Raw genomic sequence first — 17826 nt, forward strand, 5'->3', positions numbered from 1 at the left:
AACGGACAAAATTTTAAATAGTTCCTATCCCCCCTTTAGAACTAACCTTGTCACGTTATACGGGACCAACAAGTGGCATCAAAGCTTAAAAGCTCACTGAGCAAGATATAACTATCTTGAGTTGATCCCCACAATGGCTGAGAACAGCACTCGTTTCCTCCCAGAAAATCAGACAACTCAGATTCTTCCTGAGGGACTGTCCATTACTCGGCCTCCTCTGTTCTTCGGGTCTAACTACACCTTTTGGAAGAACAGAATGAAAAATTTCATTCAGGCAACAAATATGAGTGCATGGCTTTCCATAGTCCAAGGCCCATTTGTTCGTGTTGAAACTGTTGATAGCCAAACGGTTGTCAAAGCTGAGGTTAAGTGGTCAGAAGATGACCTCAAGAAGCTACAAAATCATGCTTCGGCTATAAACATGCTTCACTGTGCGTTAGATGCTGCAGAGTACAACAAAATTTCAGGTTGTGAGTCAGCGCAGGAAATCTGGAAGAAACTGGAGGTCACCTATGAAGGAACCAACAAAGTTAAGGAGTCCAAGGTGAACCAGCACATGAGGTTGTACGAGCTGTTTGAAATGAATGATGATGAAGGAATCTCTAAAATGAACTCAAGATTCACAAACATAATCAACGAGCTCAAAAGACTTGGCAAGATCTTTACTGAGGAAGAGCAAGTCAAGAAGATACTGAGGAGCCTTCCCAAAAGCTGGCAAACCAAGAAAACTGCTGTTGAGGAAGCTCAAGACTTGACCACCTACAAGTATGATGAACTCATTGGATCTCTGCTGACCCATGAGATCTCAATGAAGAATTTTGAGGTGAAGGAGAAGTTTGAGGACAAGAAGCAAAAGTCTCTTGTCATGAAAGCTGACTCCACTGATGGGAGCTCATCAGACGATGAAGAAATGGCCATGTTCACTAGAAAAATGAAAAGGCTGTTCAGAAAGAATGGCAAATATTCCAAGAAGCCTTACAAGAAGTTTGACAAGTACAAAGCTGAGTCCAGCGACAACAAGTACAAGAAGGACAGCTCAAAGCCCATCACATGCTTTGAATGTCATCAAACTGGCCATATCAAATCAAGTTGTCCTACCTTGAGGAAGGAAAAGAGGAACAACAAGAAGGCAATGGTAGCAACCTGGAGTGACAGTGATGAGTCATCATCATCAGAAGCTGATGCCACTGAGTCAGCAAAGATTTGTTTCATGACTGATGAGCTTGCTGAGCCATGTGTTTCTGAGCATGCTGACCCCTCCATTGCATCTGACGATGAGGCACACTCAACTGAGGTAATATCACTACCCATGCTCAGAAATGAAGATAAATGCCCTGAATGACCTCTACACACTTATCAAAAAGTGTAACAAGAAGGTTAGAGCACTCAATAGGCGATGTGACGAGATTGAAGAGGTCAAACTCAGTGACCTTCGATATCTTATCCAAGATAACTCAACTTTTCATAGCAACATAGAAACTATGCACAAGTTTGTCTCTGAGGTCCAATCAGATTCTAAGAAACTGAGAAAGGACGTCACATCTATTCAGAATCATTTCAAGGTTCCGAATAAAAGAAATATTCCTATGTCTACTCAGTACCGAAGTACTAGTCAGCAAAGATGGAATCCTCAGCGGAATGTCTAGTGTGACTTCTGTGGGAAGAAAGGGCACACCACAAAGGTGTACTGGCATGCTCAGCACTGGGGTACTGACCAGTCAGTGAGATATCCCAAACGGAAGGTCAGTTGTGACTTCTGTGGGAAAAATGGACACACTGTCCAAGTGTGTCGTCATAAGATTAAATATGATGCTTTACCTGTTGAGCCTAACAAACAAGGACCAAAAAAGATTTGGGTACCTAAAGATAACTAGCTATATTGCAAGTAAGCCTGAGGTGTGCTGAGAAGTCAAAGATGTGGTACATTGACAGCGCATGCTCGAGGCATATGACTAGTGATGAAACTCAGTTCATCACACTTGTGCGTAAACGAGGTGGAAGCGTAAGTTTCAGAGACAACAAAAAGGGTAAGATAGTAGGGTCAGGAACCGTTGGTGGTAATCCTACTATTGAGTCAGTCTCCCTAGTCAGTGGACTTAAATATAACTTATTCAGCGTAGCTCAGCTATGTGATAACGGGAGAAAAGTTATATTTGATGACACTGGATGTAAAATACTCGAGGGAAAAACAAATGAATTGATTTTAACTGCCCCTCGTATTGATAATGTCTTTATGCTGAATTTGGAAAAGAAATTTTCAAAAAATGTATGCTTAGTGTCAAAGGAAGAAAATTCCTGGCTATGGCACAGGAGACTTGGTCATGTGAGCATGGACCTCCTGGCCAAACTAGCAAGAAAGCAATTAGTTGAGGGACTGCCAGAACTTAAGTTCGAAATGGATCAATTATGCAATGCTTGTCAGGCTGGAAAACCAACTAAAACATCTTTTTATAGTAAAAACATTGTCTCAACCAAGCGTCCACTCGAGTTGCTACACTTGGATCTCTTCGGACCAGTCCAGCCGCTGAGCTTGGGTGGTAGGAGATTTTCCTTGGTCATTGTAGATGACTTTTCTCGGTACACTTGGATCATCTTGCTGAATAGCAAGGATGAAACCTTTGAGACGTTTTCAACATTAGTAAGAAAACTTGAAAATGATAAAGACCTAAAGTTGGCTCACATCCGAAGTGATAATGGTGGAGAATTCAAAAACCAACAGTTTGTTGAATTCTGTGAAGCCAGCGGCATTGACCATAATTTTTCTGCTCCTAGAACGCCTCAACGGAATGGGGTGGTTGAGAGGAAAAATAGAACCTTGGTTGAAATAGCCAGGACAATGCTGAGTGAGCATAAGCTTCCAAAGTACTTTTGGGGAGAAGCTGTCAACACAGCTTGCTACATACTTAATAGGGCTCTAGTCAGACCCATATTAAAGAAGACTCCCTACGAACTTTGGAAAGGACGAAAACCCAACATTGGATACTTTCGTGCCTTCGGCTGTAAATGTTTTATTCTAAATACTAAAGACAACCTTGCTAAGTTTGATTCAAAAGCTGATGAAGCTATCTTTTTAGGCTACTCAACAAACAGCAAAGCATATAGAGTTTTCAATAAACGAACTCAGATCTTAGAAGAGTCAGTACACGTTGAGTTCGATGAAACTAACCCTGCAGGAAAAGATAAGCAGCTGACTGAGGATGATCCATACTCAGCACTTGCTGACCAAGAAACGGCCGCTGAGTCACTACCTCAAGGGCTGACCAAAGGTAAAAGCGAAACTCAAATTGTTTTCACTGACCAATCTATACCTGCAGAGATTGTTGAAACACAACCAGCTCAAGACATCACTCTACCAAAAGAGATCAGAATACCAAGAGGACACTCAGAGAGTGCCATTCTTGATGCTGCTGAAAACACCCCGATGACAAGAAATCAACTCAGGAGATACCTCAGCAACGTAGCATTCGTCTCAGTTCAGGAACCAAAGAACTTCTCTGAAGCTGAGCACGATGTGTTCTGGATGAGTGCAATGCAAGAAGAACTTGATCAGTTCAGAAGAAATGAAGTGTGGGACTTAGTGCCAAATCCAAGAAGCCAGAAGACCATAGGAACAAGATAGGTCTTCCACAATAAGCTAGATGAACAAGGGAACGTGATCAGAAACAAAGCAAGACTTGTAGCTCAGGGCTATAGTCAGCAAGAAGGTATTGACTATGGTGAGACCTTCGCCCCAGTGGCAAGGCTAGAGGCTATAAGAATTTTATGTGCATATGCAAGTTATATGAATTTTAAATTATTTCAAATGGATGTTAAGAGTGCATTCCTTAATGGAGTTATAAACGAGGAAGTCTATGTTAATCAGCCTCCAGGGTTTGAGGATCCCAAGTTCCCAAACCACGTTTATAAACTCAAAAAGGCTCTGTATGGTCTCAAGCAAGCACCACGTGCTTGGTATGAGAGGCTGACCAGTTTCCTGCTGGCTAGAAATTATGTCAGAGGTAAAGCTGATACAACCTTATTCATTAAGAGGAAGGGTAAAGATACCCTACTGGCTCAGATATATGTTGATGATATTATTTTTGGTGCCACTAATGAGTCCATGTGCAAGGGATTTAGTAAGCAGATGCAGACTGAGTTTGAAATGTCAATGATGGGAGAACTCAACTTCTTCCTTGGACTTCAAATCAAACAAGGGAAAAACAGCATCTTCATCAGTCAAACTAAGTATGCTAAGGAGATATTGAAGAAGTATGAACTTGAGAACTGCAAGTCAATATCTACCCCTATGGGCACTGACACTGTCCTCTGCGCTGATGAAAATGGTAAGTCAGTAGACAGCAAATTGTACCGAGGTATGATTGGCTCTCTACTCTACTTAACTGCTAGTAGACCGGACATTCAGTTCTCAGTATGTTATTGTGCTAGATATCAATCTAACCCTAAGGAATCTCATTACATAGCTGTAAAAAGAATCCTTAGATATTTGCAAGGCTCAATGAATGCAGGCTTATGGTATCCCAATACTTATGATTTCACACTCATTGGATACACTGACACTGACTACGGACGAGACAAGCTTGAACAAAAAAGCACCTCAGGAGGATGTCACTTCCTTGGAAGCTGTCTTGTGTCTTGGTTCAGTAAGAAGCAGTCGTCAGTAGCCCTGTCAACCACTGAAGCTGAGTACATTGCTGCTGGAAGCTGTGTTGCTCAAGTCCTCTGGATTAAGCAACAACTAGAAGATTATGGCGTTCAGACTAAAACAATTGAAGTCAAATGTGACAATAAGAGTGCCATTGACCTATCAAAGAACCCAATCCAGCACAGCAGGATGAAGCACGTCAGCATAAGACATCACTTCATCAGAGATCATGTACTCAAGGGAGAGATCAAGCTGACCTATGTCCCAACGGATGAGCAGCTTGCTGATATCTTCACAAAACCACTGGCTCGTGAGCAATTCAACATACTTAGAGAAGCCATTGGTATGTTTAATCCTCTTCAATAAATTCCAAGTATAATATGTGATATATGCATGCTGAGTTGATTACCATGCTGAGTGATTTGTGCTAAATCAATAACTATTACATGCTGAGTAGATATACACACAGAGCGGTTATCTTAAGCTGAGTTACTAAGCACACGAATAATTCCTTTGCGTAAAACTGACTACTCAGAACATTAAACGTTTAGAATTCTTAACACTGAGTAAAGATCCATTGCACAAAACACGCGAATTAAATAGCCACCTAGGATGACGTAAGCGCAATAATTAGAAAATAAATGCGCCGATTATGTCATAAATGCCAAAATCATTGTCGGTTGAGTATCTCGAGGTCAAACCGCCACCTCAACGCTTCAGATCAACTCGACACCTCTATAAATAGTGGATGAATTCCAACTTGTACCTCTTTACGCTTAGAAATTTCTGGTATTCAAATCCTCTCTTTTCTAAAATTCCCAAAACCTCTCAAATTTCTCTAAAAATCATGTCGGATTCTCAGAATCTCTCCGGAGCCGGTTACAACGACAACCACTCCGATGAAAATCCATCGTACCAAACTGAGCAAGAACATGAGGAACCTTAACTGAATCTCAAGGAAAAGGTCAGCATGACCATTCTAAGGTCACAACACCAAGCAAGAAACCCCACGTTGACCAAGCTACCTCTTCTAAAGGAAAACAGAAGCAGGATAAGGGAAAGAAACCGATGGAACGTACCTACTCCCTAGTTTACAACAGCGTGGGATATAAGGTTGACCACTCCCGCTGGTTCTCGAAGGGATTTTTGGAAGCTGAGCAACCCTTCTGTGAGTGGATCTCAAAGAACGGCTGGACCGAGCTGTTCTCGACTCGAGAAGCCACCTACCCTGAGTTAGTGAAGGAGTTCTACACTAACCTAAGAGCCGCTGATGATAACCGGGACTACATAGTCACTAAGGTTCGAGGGAAAGATATCTTCATCAACCCTCCTTACCTTGCCAAACTGCTAAAACTGAAAACCGAAGGAGCTAAACTTCGAAAAACAGGTGACCATAAAAAAATTGACTATCCCACTGAGTTTTGCAAACCTGCCGGTCATGCCGGGGAAATCTCGAGTACCTCCATGGGTCAGAATCAAAAGATGGCCCATTACATACTGACCAACTTCCTCTTTCCAAAGGTCAACTCCACTTCTTCAGCGTCGAACTTCGAGCAGTGCTTCATCTGGCACATGCTGACCTACCAGCCGATCAACATGCCAGTCTTTCTAATCGGTGGTTTTCAAAGAAGTACTGGAACCCTTAGGTTAGGCTCCCTTATTACCAGAATCCTCAAAGACTATCAAGTGAATTTGGTTGAGGAAATTAATGTCTGGGGAACTGAAATTACCGCAGCTGCATTGTTCGACTTGGTCTACGACCAACCCATTGTCCCTAAGAAAGGAAAAGGGGCCGCTGTTAAGGAAACAGAGGGGATGCTGACCAGAGAAGGAAAGAAAGTAAGGAAAGCTCAAGCTGATAAGCAAGACAAAAAGAGGAAAGCTGTTCAAACCTCTTCCAAAGACGCTGACGCTCCACCGAAAAAGATTCGGTTTGTGTCCAAAGGAACTAAGCCTCAAGTTCAACAAGGTCAGGTTGGATCCAAGTCAGCAGATAACCTCAAAAGGCAAGCTGAGCCTGAGGAAGAAGAAAAAGAGGACACTCCTCAGCAACCACTGAGAAAGAAGAAGAAGATCTCTTCTGGGTTAAGTCCTATCGATGCACCCCCGCTTGACGTTGTTATCTCTGAAGACTCACATTTCATGAGAAGTCAAGGCATTGATCTTGAGAAAACACCCACTGACCAAGATGAAGAAGAATTGGGTAATCTCGGAGGTTAGTTTGATGCTGAGGAGACAGCAGATGTTGAGCAACATGAAACAACCAACACTGAGCTGGTTGAAGAACAAGCTGAGCCAACAGCAAAGGATCATGCTGATCAAGGGGTAACTTCACCTACTGACTCAATTGACTCTATTCAAGCTGACCCCTCTCCTCCAAAGACCAAGAAATTGAGGAGACTTAAGAAGAAGGCTCATAAATCCCCAGTCATTGACCTTCTGGATGACTCACCCCTACGGGATCCCATAACTGATCTATCTGATATGCAGTTCAAATTCTTCTCTAATCCAACTGAGTTTTCTCCACCAGAGTAATAGCAAAAGCAAGCCTCTGTTTCTCAGCCTAAGGAACATGCCGACTCAATTGCTACTCAAGGTCAAGATAATACCGAGCAAATCCTCGAAGTCCCTTCTGCTCAAAACATTGAGATAGCAAAGGAAACACCTGCTCAGGTCAGTGCTGAAACTCCTCAACCTCCTCAAACCAGTCAGCTTCAGCCTGACTCTGAGCAAGTAGCTAATTCTACCGATCACCCTCTTCCACATCCTCAAGTGCAGAATATCAACCAGTCAGCTTCTGCTGGCAATCTGAACACAAGTCCAGCCATTGATCATGCTGGCACTTCAAATAATGAAAGGAACCACACACCTCCACCTTCTGATTCTACTCGTATTCCGGCAACTGGGCCAAACCATGATGGATCCTATACTTATCTGAATGCCACTGAGTCTGGTCGACGAATCATTGACTCAGCTCAAGCCCTACTCCAGGACCTTCATCAAACCAATACCGACGTTGCTGGGTTTGTTCCTGTTGAGCCAACTCAACTTTCCTCTGTCACTCAGCTTCTTATAGAAATCAAAGGTTTTAAGGATCTTCTGAGTGCCATGACATCACTCCAGTCTCAACAGCCCAAGCAGGAATCAATAGTAAAGCTGGCCGAACTCCAGCTGATAATGGTTAATCACATGAACTCTCTCCAGGGTCAATTTCAAAACTTGTCAGCTGCGAACTCTATATATGCAACTTCTGCTGAAGTTCATCAACTCTTTACCCAACTTCACTCTGAGCAAGCCAGAACCAATGCTCAACTCTCTTCCTCCTCCCAATGCTCCATTGAGCAAATTAGTGAGGCTGTCCGTCTACTCAACTTGAGTAAGGAAGAGATGGAAACTGACCAAGTCAAGACAAATGAGCTTCTGCAATACTCCCAATCCATCTTCAAACATGTGCGTCACACGAATGCTCAACGTCAGTATTATGACTCGGCTCTGCTTAAAATGTTTCATCAAGCTTATGCCATGCTGACTGACACTATCACCTAGGTTGGGAAGTCTCAAGAATACATTCTGAGTATGCTCAGTGCCTCCATCAGGGTTCCCCGTTCTGTCTTGGATGATGGTGTTCCTGTTTTTGATGGTATAAATGAAAGCACGCGTAAGCTTAAGGCATTCTCTGTACGGTTAACTCGTGCTGACCTCAACGACACATTCATTCCTCCTCCACCTGATGCTGGCAAAACGGGAGAGAAAGAACAAGCTGGTAGAACTCAGCATACAGGAGAAGCATCTGGTAGTCAGCAGAAACAAAAGGGAAAAGCCAAAGAGCATTCTGCCCAAGTCAACTACAAGAAAAAATAGCTTGACTAGAATTGCTAGATTTAGCTTTTAAAACTTGTATTCTTTTCCTGATGTATTTTGTTGTGCTGGCCATTTAATCCAAAACTATGCATGCATCTATTTTTCAGATTGATTAATCTTATGTGATGCTTACTTATGTTTTGTGCTAAACATTTAACGTATCTTCATTAAATCAACTGTGTTATTTGTTTACATTGCTTTATGTTTGTCTGCTGTGTTGATCTATACGTTGACCTCTTTTATATGTGCTCTTAACTAAAACTCATTGAACAAAGATATACTCAGCGTACTATGATATCTAAATCTTCCGCATAACTTAACTGAGTTAAAAAGAAAATGTTCCATGAGCTGGCCTAATTCCGAAAACTGACCTTAGACTTACTTGATTAAACCTTGAAATGTTTAAAGTAAAACTAAGTCAGTAGCTCAACCCTTACGGGGGAGTATCTTGAGAAAAACAAGGTCAACTATCATGGGGGAGCTCAACACTGAGTTCCTTACTGAATATTTTTGCCAACATCAAAATGGGGGAGTTTGTTGAAACACCTTTCCACATGATTTTGATTTGACAAAATTATTTATGTGAATGATAAAAATATTCCAACACATTAAATTTAAATGCTTTGATTTATTCACACTAATGTGTTTGTTCAATGTTGAGTAAATTGATTTATAAGACATTAAGATAAAAAGCCTAAAGGCCCATAAGAGGAAGTCCAGCCCAAGTCAACAGATCAAGACCTCACGGCCTAGGAAGACAAAACGCAGTCGTATCAAGTAAAACGCCAGCCCAGCATGAAGAAGGATCGAGAAGCCTTCGACCAAATGGCTTCAAGATGAAGCTGCTGAGTTGAGCGACAAGGTAGTCAGGTCAGCGGCAGAACAGAACCAACTTAGAGACAAAGTATTTCCACTTTGGGTAAAGCTCAGAAGACGCAGTAAGCTGTCTGAAAGACTTTACTATAAATGTCGAAACATTCTGTTCATTTGACGAAAATCTGCTGAGCACTGCCGTAGACAGAAGATGCAAGAATCTCATTGGCCAATGACACTGAGCACGTCTTGAGTGAAAGCGACAGGAAGCCGTTAGCCTCCAACGGTTATTTCGAAATTCGAAATCACCGGTTCTTAAAGTGTCACTATAAATAGGCCTTTCAAATGCTTCATTCCATGCAGATCTTCAATCAAGTCGAAACGCTGACCAAATTCATACTTGAAGTTCTGTGAGAAAAGCAAAGCAAACCTTACACCAATTCCAATCATTGTGTAAAAGTTTAGAGTGATTTTATTCATCTAAAGTGTCTTAGCAATTGTTGTTTAGGACAAACACTTATCATTTCTAGAAGAATAGAAAGGAGAAGCTGAGTACTCGGTTATAGTACTCAGCGGTAGTTATAGGAGTGAGTAGAGGAATAGAGGAAGGTACTCTTGTATACTCATCTTCTGTTGTAAAAGGTTTCGTGCTCTACCTTTAAAGAGTTCAGTAGAGGATTCAAAAAGCTCGGAACGAGTTCCGGGGATTAGACGTGGGCGGAGAGGCCGAACCAGGATATGTCTGCTGAGTAACATATTTCTAACCTTTAAACTCCTTTATATATTGCTTGCTATAAAACTGACTAAGTAACGAACTCACGCTGAGTTGAGTGCACTAAGAAGCTGAGTTTAGGAATAGACTTAAGTGCTATCTCCTGACTCAAGGAAAGAAACAAACTTAGTCACCAGTTGACTAAGCTTGTGTCTTAAAACTACTTAGCGCCGCTGCGTAAACCTTTTCTCAAAGAAAAGAAGTCAGCCTTAATGGACAAAATTTTAAATAGTTCCTATCCCCACCCTTGGAACTAACCTTGTCACGTTATACGGGACCAACACATTCCCCCGCACTAGTCAAGGTTGTAAAGGGAATGTTTTTGTTACTCAAAATATCGCCAACAATTTCTAGCACGCCCAGTGGGACCGATAAAAACATTCTTTTTTATTAGTACCAAAACTACGATTTCTTAAGCTTTGCCAAAAAATTTAAAAAACATTTTGCTTTAACTTTTTTTGTGCACACTCATTTTTCGTCCCACTTTACTATCACCAGAATTTGTTAGCTAACGCAAACAATTTCTGGCACGCCTAGTGGGACCGATTCTTAAGTTTTCGGTTTCTAAAATTTTACGTCAAATTTTTTATAGCCTCCGCACTAAAAAATTTCGTGATCCTAGCTTTCTTAAGCACCCTCTTTCCCGTGGCTTTGCAATATTTACAATTTCATCCAAAATTTTCAATTAATTTTGAGTCATATTTTGGTTGATTTTCCTTTTCTACAATTTTAATTCATCCTTATCAATTAAAATTATCACGTTAATTTAGCTTTACATTTGCGAATATTATTTGACTTGTTCCTTGAAATTCAACTTTTAAAATTTCATTTACACATTTAAAGTCTTTTGAGCATTTAGTTTCAACCTATTCACACCCTTGATTGCCAAATTTTAACCAAACTTTATAGAATTTTTTCGAAAGTTTACACACGTAGGATGCCTCCTAGAAAGACAGTGAAGGAAGTGTCCGAGAGTAGCAACATACAAGGATAGGAAACACTCAAAGATATCCCAGCCACCGGACAGGTAGCTGAGACAATTAACCAGTTCGAGGCCCAGGATGGACGAACAGGTCCATCAGAGAAAGACCGTTTCGATATCATTATCGTAAAGGTCCTACAACAGCAACAGAAAGCGATGAAAAAGTATAGACAAGAACAGGAAGAAGCTGATAGCAAATGGGCGAATACACTTACAGGCTATGCATTCTAACTCCGAACTTATGAATGTTGCAGGTAAAGCCCCAGTTGTGTAGGAAAACATCAGTATTGTTGACCTAACTTCAGAAATCAGCAAAATACCTGAAAAATGCGCTGAAGCTGTAATGAAAGCCAACAGCGGTGCAGCTAAGAAGGAAAGTTCACCAGCTGACCAAAAATACAAACGACCTTGAGCTCGGGAAGGAAACATGAAATTCAACAAGCGGGGTGACAGAATTAGCCTGGATCGTGGTTCAGCCTCAATCCCTGCAGTAGCTGCACATTACAAAAGGCATACATGGATGGACAATAGGGCAAGCAATTATGATGACTACCCCAACCGTAACTGGGGGGGTAAGAATCGTGATTATGGTTATAATAAAAATGCTCATGTGCATGTTGATCAGATTAATGATGCGGACGATAGGCAGTGCATTAGGGATGTTGTGCGAGAAATTTGCGGGCCTAACTTAAGAGAAGTTCATCGCCTCGAATCTCTTAAACCCTACCCTAGGCGGATTGATCAAAATTTTCCTTTTCCATATAATTTTAGAATTCCAGACTTTACATTGTTTTCAGGGGAAGAAGGTCAATCCAGGATGGAGCATATCACACGATTCACTTTTCAGTGCAGCGAACTTAGCTCGGAGCTGAATTTTGACATGTTTAAACTTCGGCTATTTGCTAGTTCTCTTACAGGGCCTGCATTTTCCTGTAGAATCTATTGATAGCTGGAGGCGAATGGAGGATGCTTTCCATGCCCATTTCTATAGGACAGAACCTGAGGTAAGTATTGCTGAGCTGGCACGTATGGTTCAGCGCCAAGGTGAGTCGGTAGAAGCTTTTGTTAATAGATTCAAACGAATGAGGCATAGATGTCGTGTTAATTTGCCTGAAGTTGAATTTGTTAGGTTAGTCTAAAAGGGTTTTAGATTTTGAGAACCGTAAGAAGTTCCAAGGAATAGAATTTCGTGACTTTTTATGATCTTATTGCTAAAGTCACGGAATATGAGGAACTGATGCGAGAAGATTATAGGAGAAAAAAGAGTTCAGTTGGTAGCTATCACCAGGAAACTCAAAATTATGAGGCTGCAGTGGCCGAGATGGTTACTACAAGCTCTAAAGTCTGTCCCATGTTAGCCAAGAATTCGCAGGCACCGGAGGTGGTAAAAAGGAACACCAATGTGCAATATATATTCGACACCTCCAAAACAGAGGAAATATTTGATTACCTCGTGCAGGAGGAATTCATTACCTTACCCTTCGGACATGTCATTCCGAAGAGGGAGGAGATTTGTGGAAGGACTTACTGTAAGTATCATGATGCATGGAGCCATAACACTTCCTCTTGTTTTATTTTCAAGAATGTTGTACATGACAGGATCGGTCGAGGAGTTCTCCAGTTTCCGACAAAGAAAATGAGCATGCTAGTTAACGGCGATCCGATGCCAGCAGTGGCAATGGTCAATGCCACCTCAGTGCAGCTCAAGTCCAGCAAGCAGGAATTTACAAGCTCCATCCACCAGAAGTCTAGTAAAGCTCCAATGACGCGATAGATATGGGTACCGAAAGGAAACATACCGCCAAGGTCAGTACGGAAAAAACCAAGGAGGACTTGGGGGGATAACAATAAAAATAAAATAGAAACACCCCCAACGTCCTCCTAGATTCATCGTTCCATCTACTACAGTGCCGAAAGGCCAGTGGCAAGTGAATCGGCATAAGAAATTTCCAAGACCTCTCTCAAAAAAATCAGAAAAGAAGAATGAGAAGGAAAGAGGCAAAAAAAGAAAGAAAGAACAGATAGAAGGGTCTAGTACAAGCTCTGGCACTAGCCCCGAAAAAGAATATGAAAAGAAAAAGTCTGATAAAATAAAAATAGGGGATTTTGTTATCCACATTGGATGTGCAACTACCTCGTTAATTTTGCCCTCAAGCTTTCGAGGTGAGAGTCCCAAGAGGGTACAAGAATGCTCAGACGAATCAAGTGGAGTTACGATTAAGGTTTCGGCCGAGGATCGTGCGAAGAGAGTTTATTTTGATAAACCTACTCCTAAGATGACACGCCATATCAGACCATTATATGTGAAAGCTCACATAGATGGCAAACCAGTATCTAGAGTGCTAATTGACAACGGATCCGCTGTCAACATAATGCCACTGAAAATGGTGTTAGCATTGGGAAAATCAGGAGAAGACATCATGACTTCTGAGATTGTAGTGTCGGCCTGTACTAGGGAAGTTGCCAAGACATACGGAGTTCTATCGACAGAGCTGACCGTTGGTTCCAAAACTTCAACCACCACTTTCTTCGTAGTGAATTCATTAGCCAGTTATCAAGCTTTGATGGGAAGAGATTGGATACACTCGAATGCTTGCATCCCGTCATCCCTACACCAACTGATGTTGTTCTAGAAAGGAGACGTCGTGGAAGTAATCTGGTCTAACAACCAGCCATTCGATGCCCGATCCAACATGGCAGAATCCAGATTGTACGAGCCCAACATTGGTCCAATCAAGGCAGGACCTAAGCCAAAGAAGACACAAGCCGAAAAGATCAAGCATATGTTCGAGTCGACTGCTGTCGTGCCTCTCCGAAGGCAGACAAGCACCAAACCCATCATTGAGGAAGTCCAATGATTGGGTCCCGATCAGAACAAAGAGCGGTAGCATCAGCCGCTATAGCAAAATTGAATGCACATCAGACGGTCGAGAAATTGCATGATGAGGAATACATGGAGATTGCAGATATAGAGGTGCTAGAGGAACCAGAATCAATGGCAGGGTCACCAGAAAAGGAAATCCAAATAGAGGACCTAGAAAAGGCTAATCTGAAGTTAGAAGACGAGGGTACAATGGCCGTTGACCCCCTTGAGGAAGTGAATCTGGGAATGGAGAAGGAACCTTGGCTAACTTATGTTAGTAATCTGCTGCAACCGTTCTAAAAGAAGGCATCATCAAGCTGCTCCATGAGTACAAGGATTGTTTCGCATGGAACTATGATGAGATGCCCAGACTTGGTCAAAACATAGTTAAGCACAAGTTGCCTATCAAGCCAGATTTTAAGCCATTCAAACAAGCTTCTAGGAGAATGAGCAAGGAAGTCGAGGCGAAAGTCAAAGCATAAATTGAAAAGTTGCTCAAAGCAGGTTTCATTCAACCGGCCAAATATGCAGAGTGGCTCTCTAACGTGGTCCCTGTAGTAAAAAAGAACGGGAAGATACGAGTCTGTGTAGATTTTCGCGATCTCAACCAAGCAACACCGAAGGACATCTATGCCATGCCCATCGCAGACATGCTGGTAGACGATATATCTAAAAATGCAATTATTTCATGCGCTGATTGTTTTGCAGGGTATAATCAGATTAAGATAGCTGAGAACGATATCTTGAAAACGGCATATCGGTGCCCAGGGTCAATCGGAACGTTAGAATGGGTTGTCATGCCTTTCGGACTAAAAAACGCTGGAGCTACTTATCAAAGGGCAATGAACGTGATTTTTCATGACCTACTTGGGGTATCAAAGGAGGTCTATGTAGATGATATCATGATCAAATACAAAAAAGAGTCTGACCACGTTGAGCACCTCAGAAAGGGTTTCGAGCGCAAGAGAAAGTACAACCTCAAGCTGAACCCTCTGAAGTGTGCTTTCGGAGTAAAAGCGGGGAATTTCCTTGGTTATCTAGTGCACCAACGAGGCATAGAAATCGATGGAAACAAGACCAAGGTGATCCAAAAAGCTCGATTGTCGAAGAATAAAAAAAGAGTTGTAGCAGTTCTTGGGCCAAGTGAATTTTCTTAGAAGATTCATCTCAAACTTGGTAGGGAAATCGAAGATGTTTTCTGAGCTCTTGAGACTCAAAGACGATGAAGAAATCAAATGGGAAGACAAGCACCAAACTGTGTTCGAGGAAATCAAAAGATACTTGTGCAGTCCGCCAGTGTTAGTTCCCCCAAAGGACCAAACACCACTCAAACTGTACATTGCTGCAGCTGAGTAGTCAATTGGTTGTCTATTGGCTCAAGATAATGATAACAAGCACGAACAAGCTATTTATTATCTCAGCCGCTCCTTATTGCCTGCTGAGACACGTTACAGCCCGATTGAGAAAACGTGTCTCTTATTGTATTTTGCATGTACAAAATTACGACATTACTTACTTAGGTCGAGAGTGTATGTAATTTCTAGTACAGACTTGTTGAAATACATGTTGAATTATCCCATTACGTCTGGAAGAATTGGGAAGTGGTCATTGGCTTTGACGGAGTTTTCCTTAGTCTATATGATGTAGTCGTCGATGAAAGGGAAGGCTATTACCGAGTTCGTGGCGGATCACCCAACTAGCTTCCAATATCCAGAAGAGCAAGAGCTATCGATCTATATAGCTCGAAAGGAACCTTGGACTTTGAAGTTCGACGGTTCAAGTACAGAAAGTTCTAGCGGAGCAGGAGTATTAATCACTTCCCCGTCCAGAGCTAAGACAATCCTATCAGTCAATCTGGACTTCGAGTGCACTGATGCGAGTAAAAGGAGCAAGTAAAAGAGGATGAACATTCATGGAAAAGAGCTTCAAAGTCTTAGTTTTCAACTAGAATTGGAAGAAACGGGCAGAAATAACAGTTCGAAGCAGGAATCCTCACGAGCAGGGTTTCAGTAGAACAGAACAGCTTAAACAACGGCATTAACGGGTCATTTGGAAGGAAACGGATAAACGCGCGGGTCGAGCAAGCTACAGGAGAGAGAAAGAGAGATAAACGTGGAAAGCAAGACAGCTTCCATCTTGCACCAAGTGTAGGAGGATTGTTTACTTGTCCTTGTATTTACTTTTTTTGACTCTTTACCCTTGTAATTAGGGTTGATGTTAGGAAGGGGGTATAAATAGGAAAGGAATCTTATTGTAATGGCACCTCGTTTTCCCCCACCCTCAGTTTTTATTCTCTGTTTTTATATTTCTGTCGGAAGAATGTTTTTTGGAAGAACAAGCTATTCACTCATGACAATGAGTGAGTAATCCCTTTTGCAGGCCTAGCCAGCCATTTAAACGGCGATTGTAAGTATCTTTTGTTGATTAATAAAGTATTTCTATCCATGATTGAGTGTTATTAGTATGCTTAAAGATAGATTAAGATCAAGTCTATTTTATGGTTACCGAAGATGGCACAACGGTGGTCCGACGTAACAGAAACAACTAATCGGCATGTGTTGTAGTGGACGGACACAAAAACTACCACATATTGGGGTTTCTTTATGAATGCTTCCTGTTACTTAATGCTTGTTTGTATGTTAGCACAAGGACACTTGGTTAATATCACTTACTTAGAATCTTTAGAAATGGGACACCGGACTTTAGTGACCAACGAGGGAGAGACCCAACTCAGGAATATAGATTTACTTCACTAAACGATAAAGGTTAGGCACAGTTGTTTGTAGGCGTATGGTTAGGTCTGTGCCTGTTCATCTTGAATTCATTCCATCTATTACTGTTTAGTTGTTTATGTTAAGTTTGATATTATTCACCCACTCAATATGGAATACGACACTTGGTCTTACCAAATACTATATATGACCTAGTACACTTGCTAGCGTCCATATTTAACACATCAAGTTTTTGGCGCCGTTGCCGGGGATTGTTTAGACTGAAGTATTGAAGAATTTGTATGTTTATTTTGTTACCTGATAACCACCTGTTTGCGTAGTTTTTGTATTTTGATTTCTAGCTTTGTATGCGAAGAGCATGTATTCCTATCCATCCCATAGACGAATCAGAATGGATCACGAAAACGAAATACCAAATCAGGAACATGCAGGGAACCATGAGGAAGGTCATGTTGAAAACAACAATAACAATAATGGTAACTAGAGGTTGCAGATGAAGGATTACTCCAGACCATCCACTGAAGGCCATTCGTCATGCATCGTCATACCAAATGAAGGCAATCACATGTTTGAAGTGAAAGCTTCAATGATTCAGATGTTACAAACAGCTGTGCAGTTTGGGGGAAACAGTTTGAGCCAGATAACCTCGTCACTATCATTTCTATGAGTGCAGAATGTGTTGAAGGATAAGGCAAAGAATTGGTTGAAGAATCTACAACCAGGATCTATCACGAACTGGGAGGAAATGGCTACCCTGTTCCTGATGAAATATTTTCCTCCCAGACAAGCAATCAAGTTGAGGAATGAGGTTTTACATTTTTTTCAAGAAGAGGATGAATCCTTATCTGAAGCATGGGAGAGATACAAAGAACTGTTGAGAAGAGTACCAAATCATGGCATACCTATATGGATGCAAGTTCAGAACTTCTATAATGGAGTAACCACCACGTACAAGATACAAATTGAATCTGTTGCCAATGGAAATCCGGAGGAACTGGAACCTCAAGCATTGTATGAGCTAATTGAAAGAGTGGTCAATACCAGCTATAATTGGCACTCGGTGAGAGGTGGTGGAAAGAGAGTCACGAATAACGCAAACAGTGAGGCAATAACCAAACTGTCTTCACAAATAGAACAACTGGTTAAAACAATGGGAAAGAT

The 17826-nt window shown here is 41.6% G+C and overlaps 1 non-coding gene across 1 annotated transcript; it reads right to left on the reverse strand.

Annotated features, from left to right (window-relative positions):
* Positions 1–17458: 17458 nt before the first annotated feature.
* LOC136204368 (small nucleolar RNA R71) lies at positions 17459–17565 on the reverse strand. The gene has a single exon (XR_010675211.1). It is a non-coding gene; the product is annotated as a small nucleolar RNA R71 (small nucleolar RNA).
* Positions 17566–17826: the final 261 nt, after the last annotated feature.

This window comes from Euphorbia lathyris, chromosome 8 (genome assembly GCF_963576675.1).
Source record: "Euphorbia lathyris chromosome 8, ddEupLath1.1, whole genome shotgun sequence".
Lineage (NCBI taxonomy): Eukaryota > Viridiplantae > Streptophyta > Magnoliopsida > Malpighiales > Euphorbiaceae > Euphorbia > Euphorbia lathyris.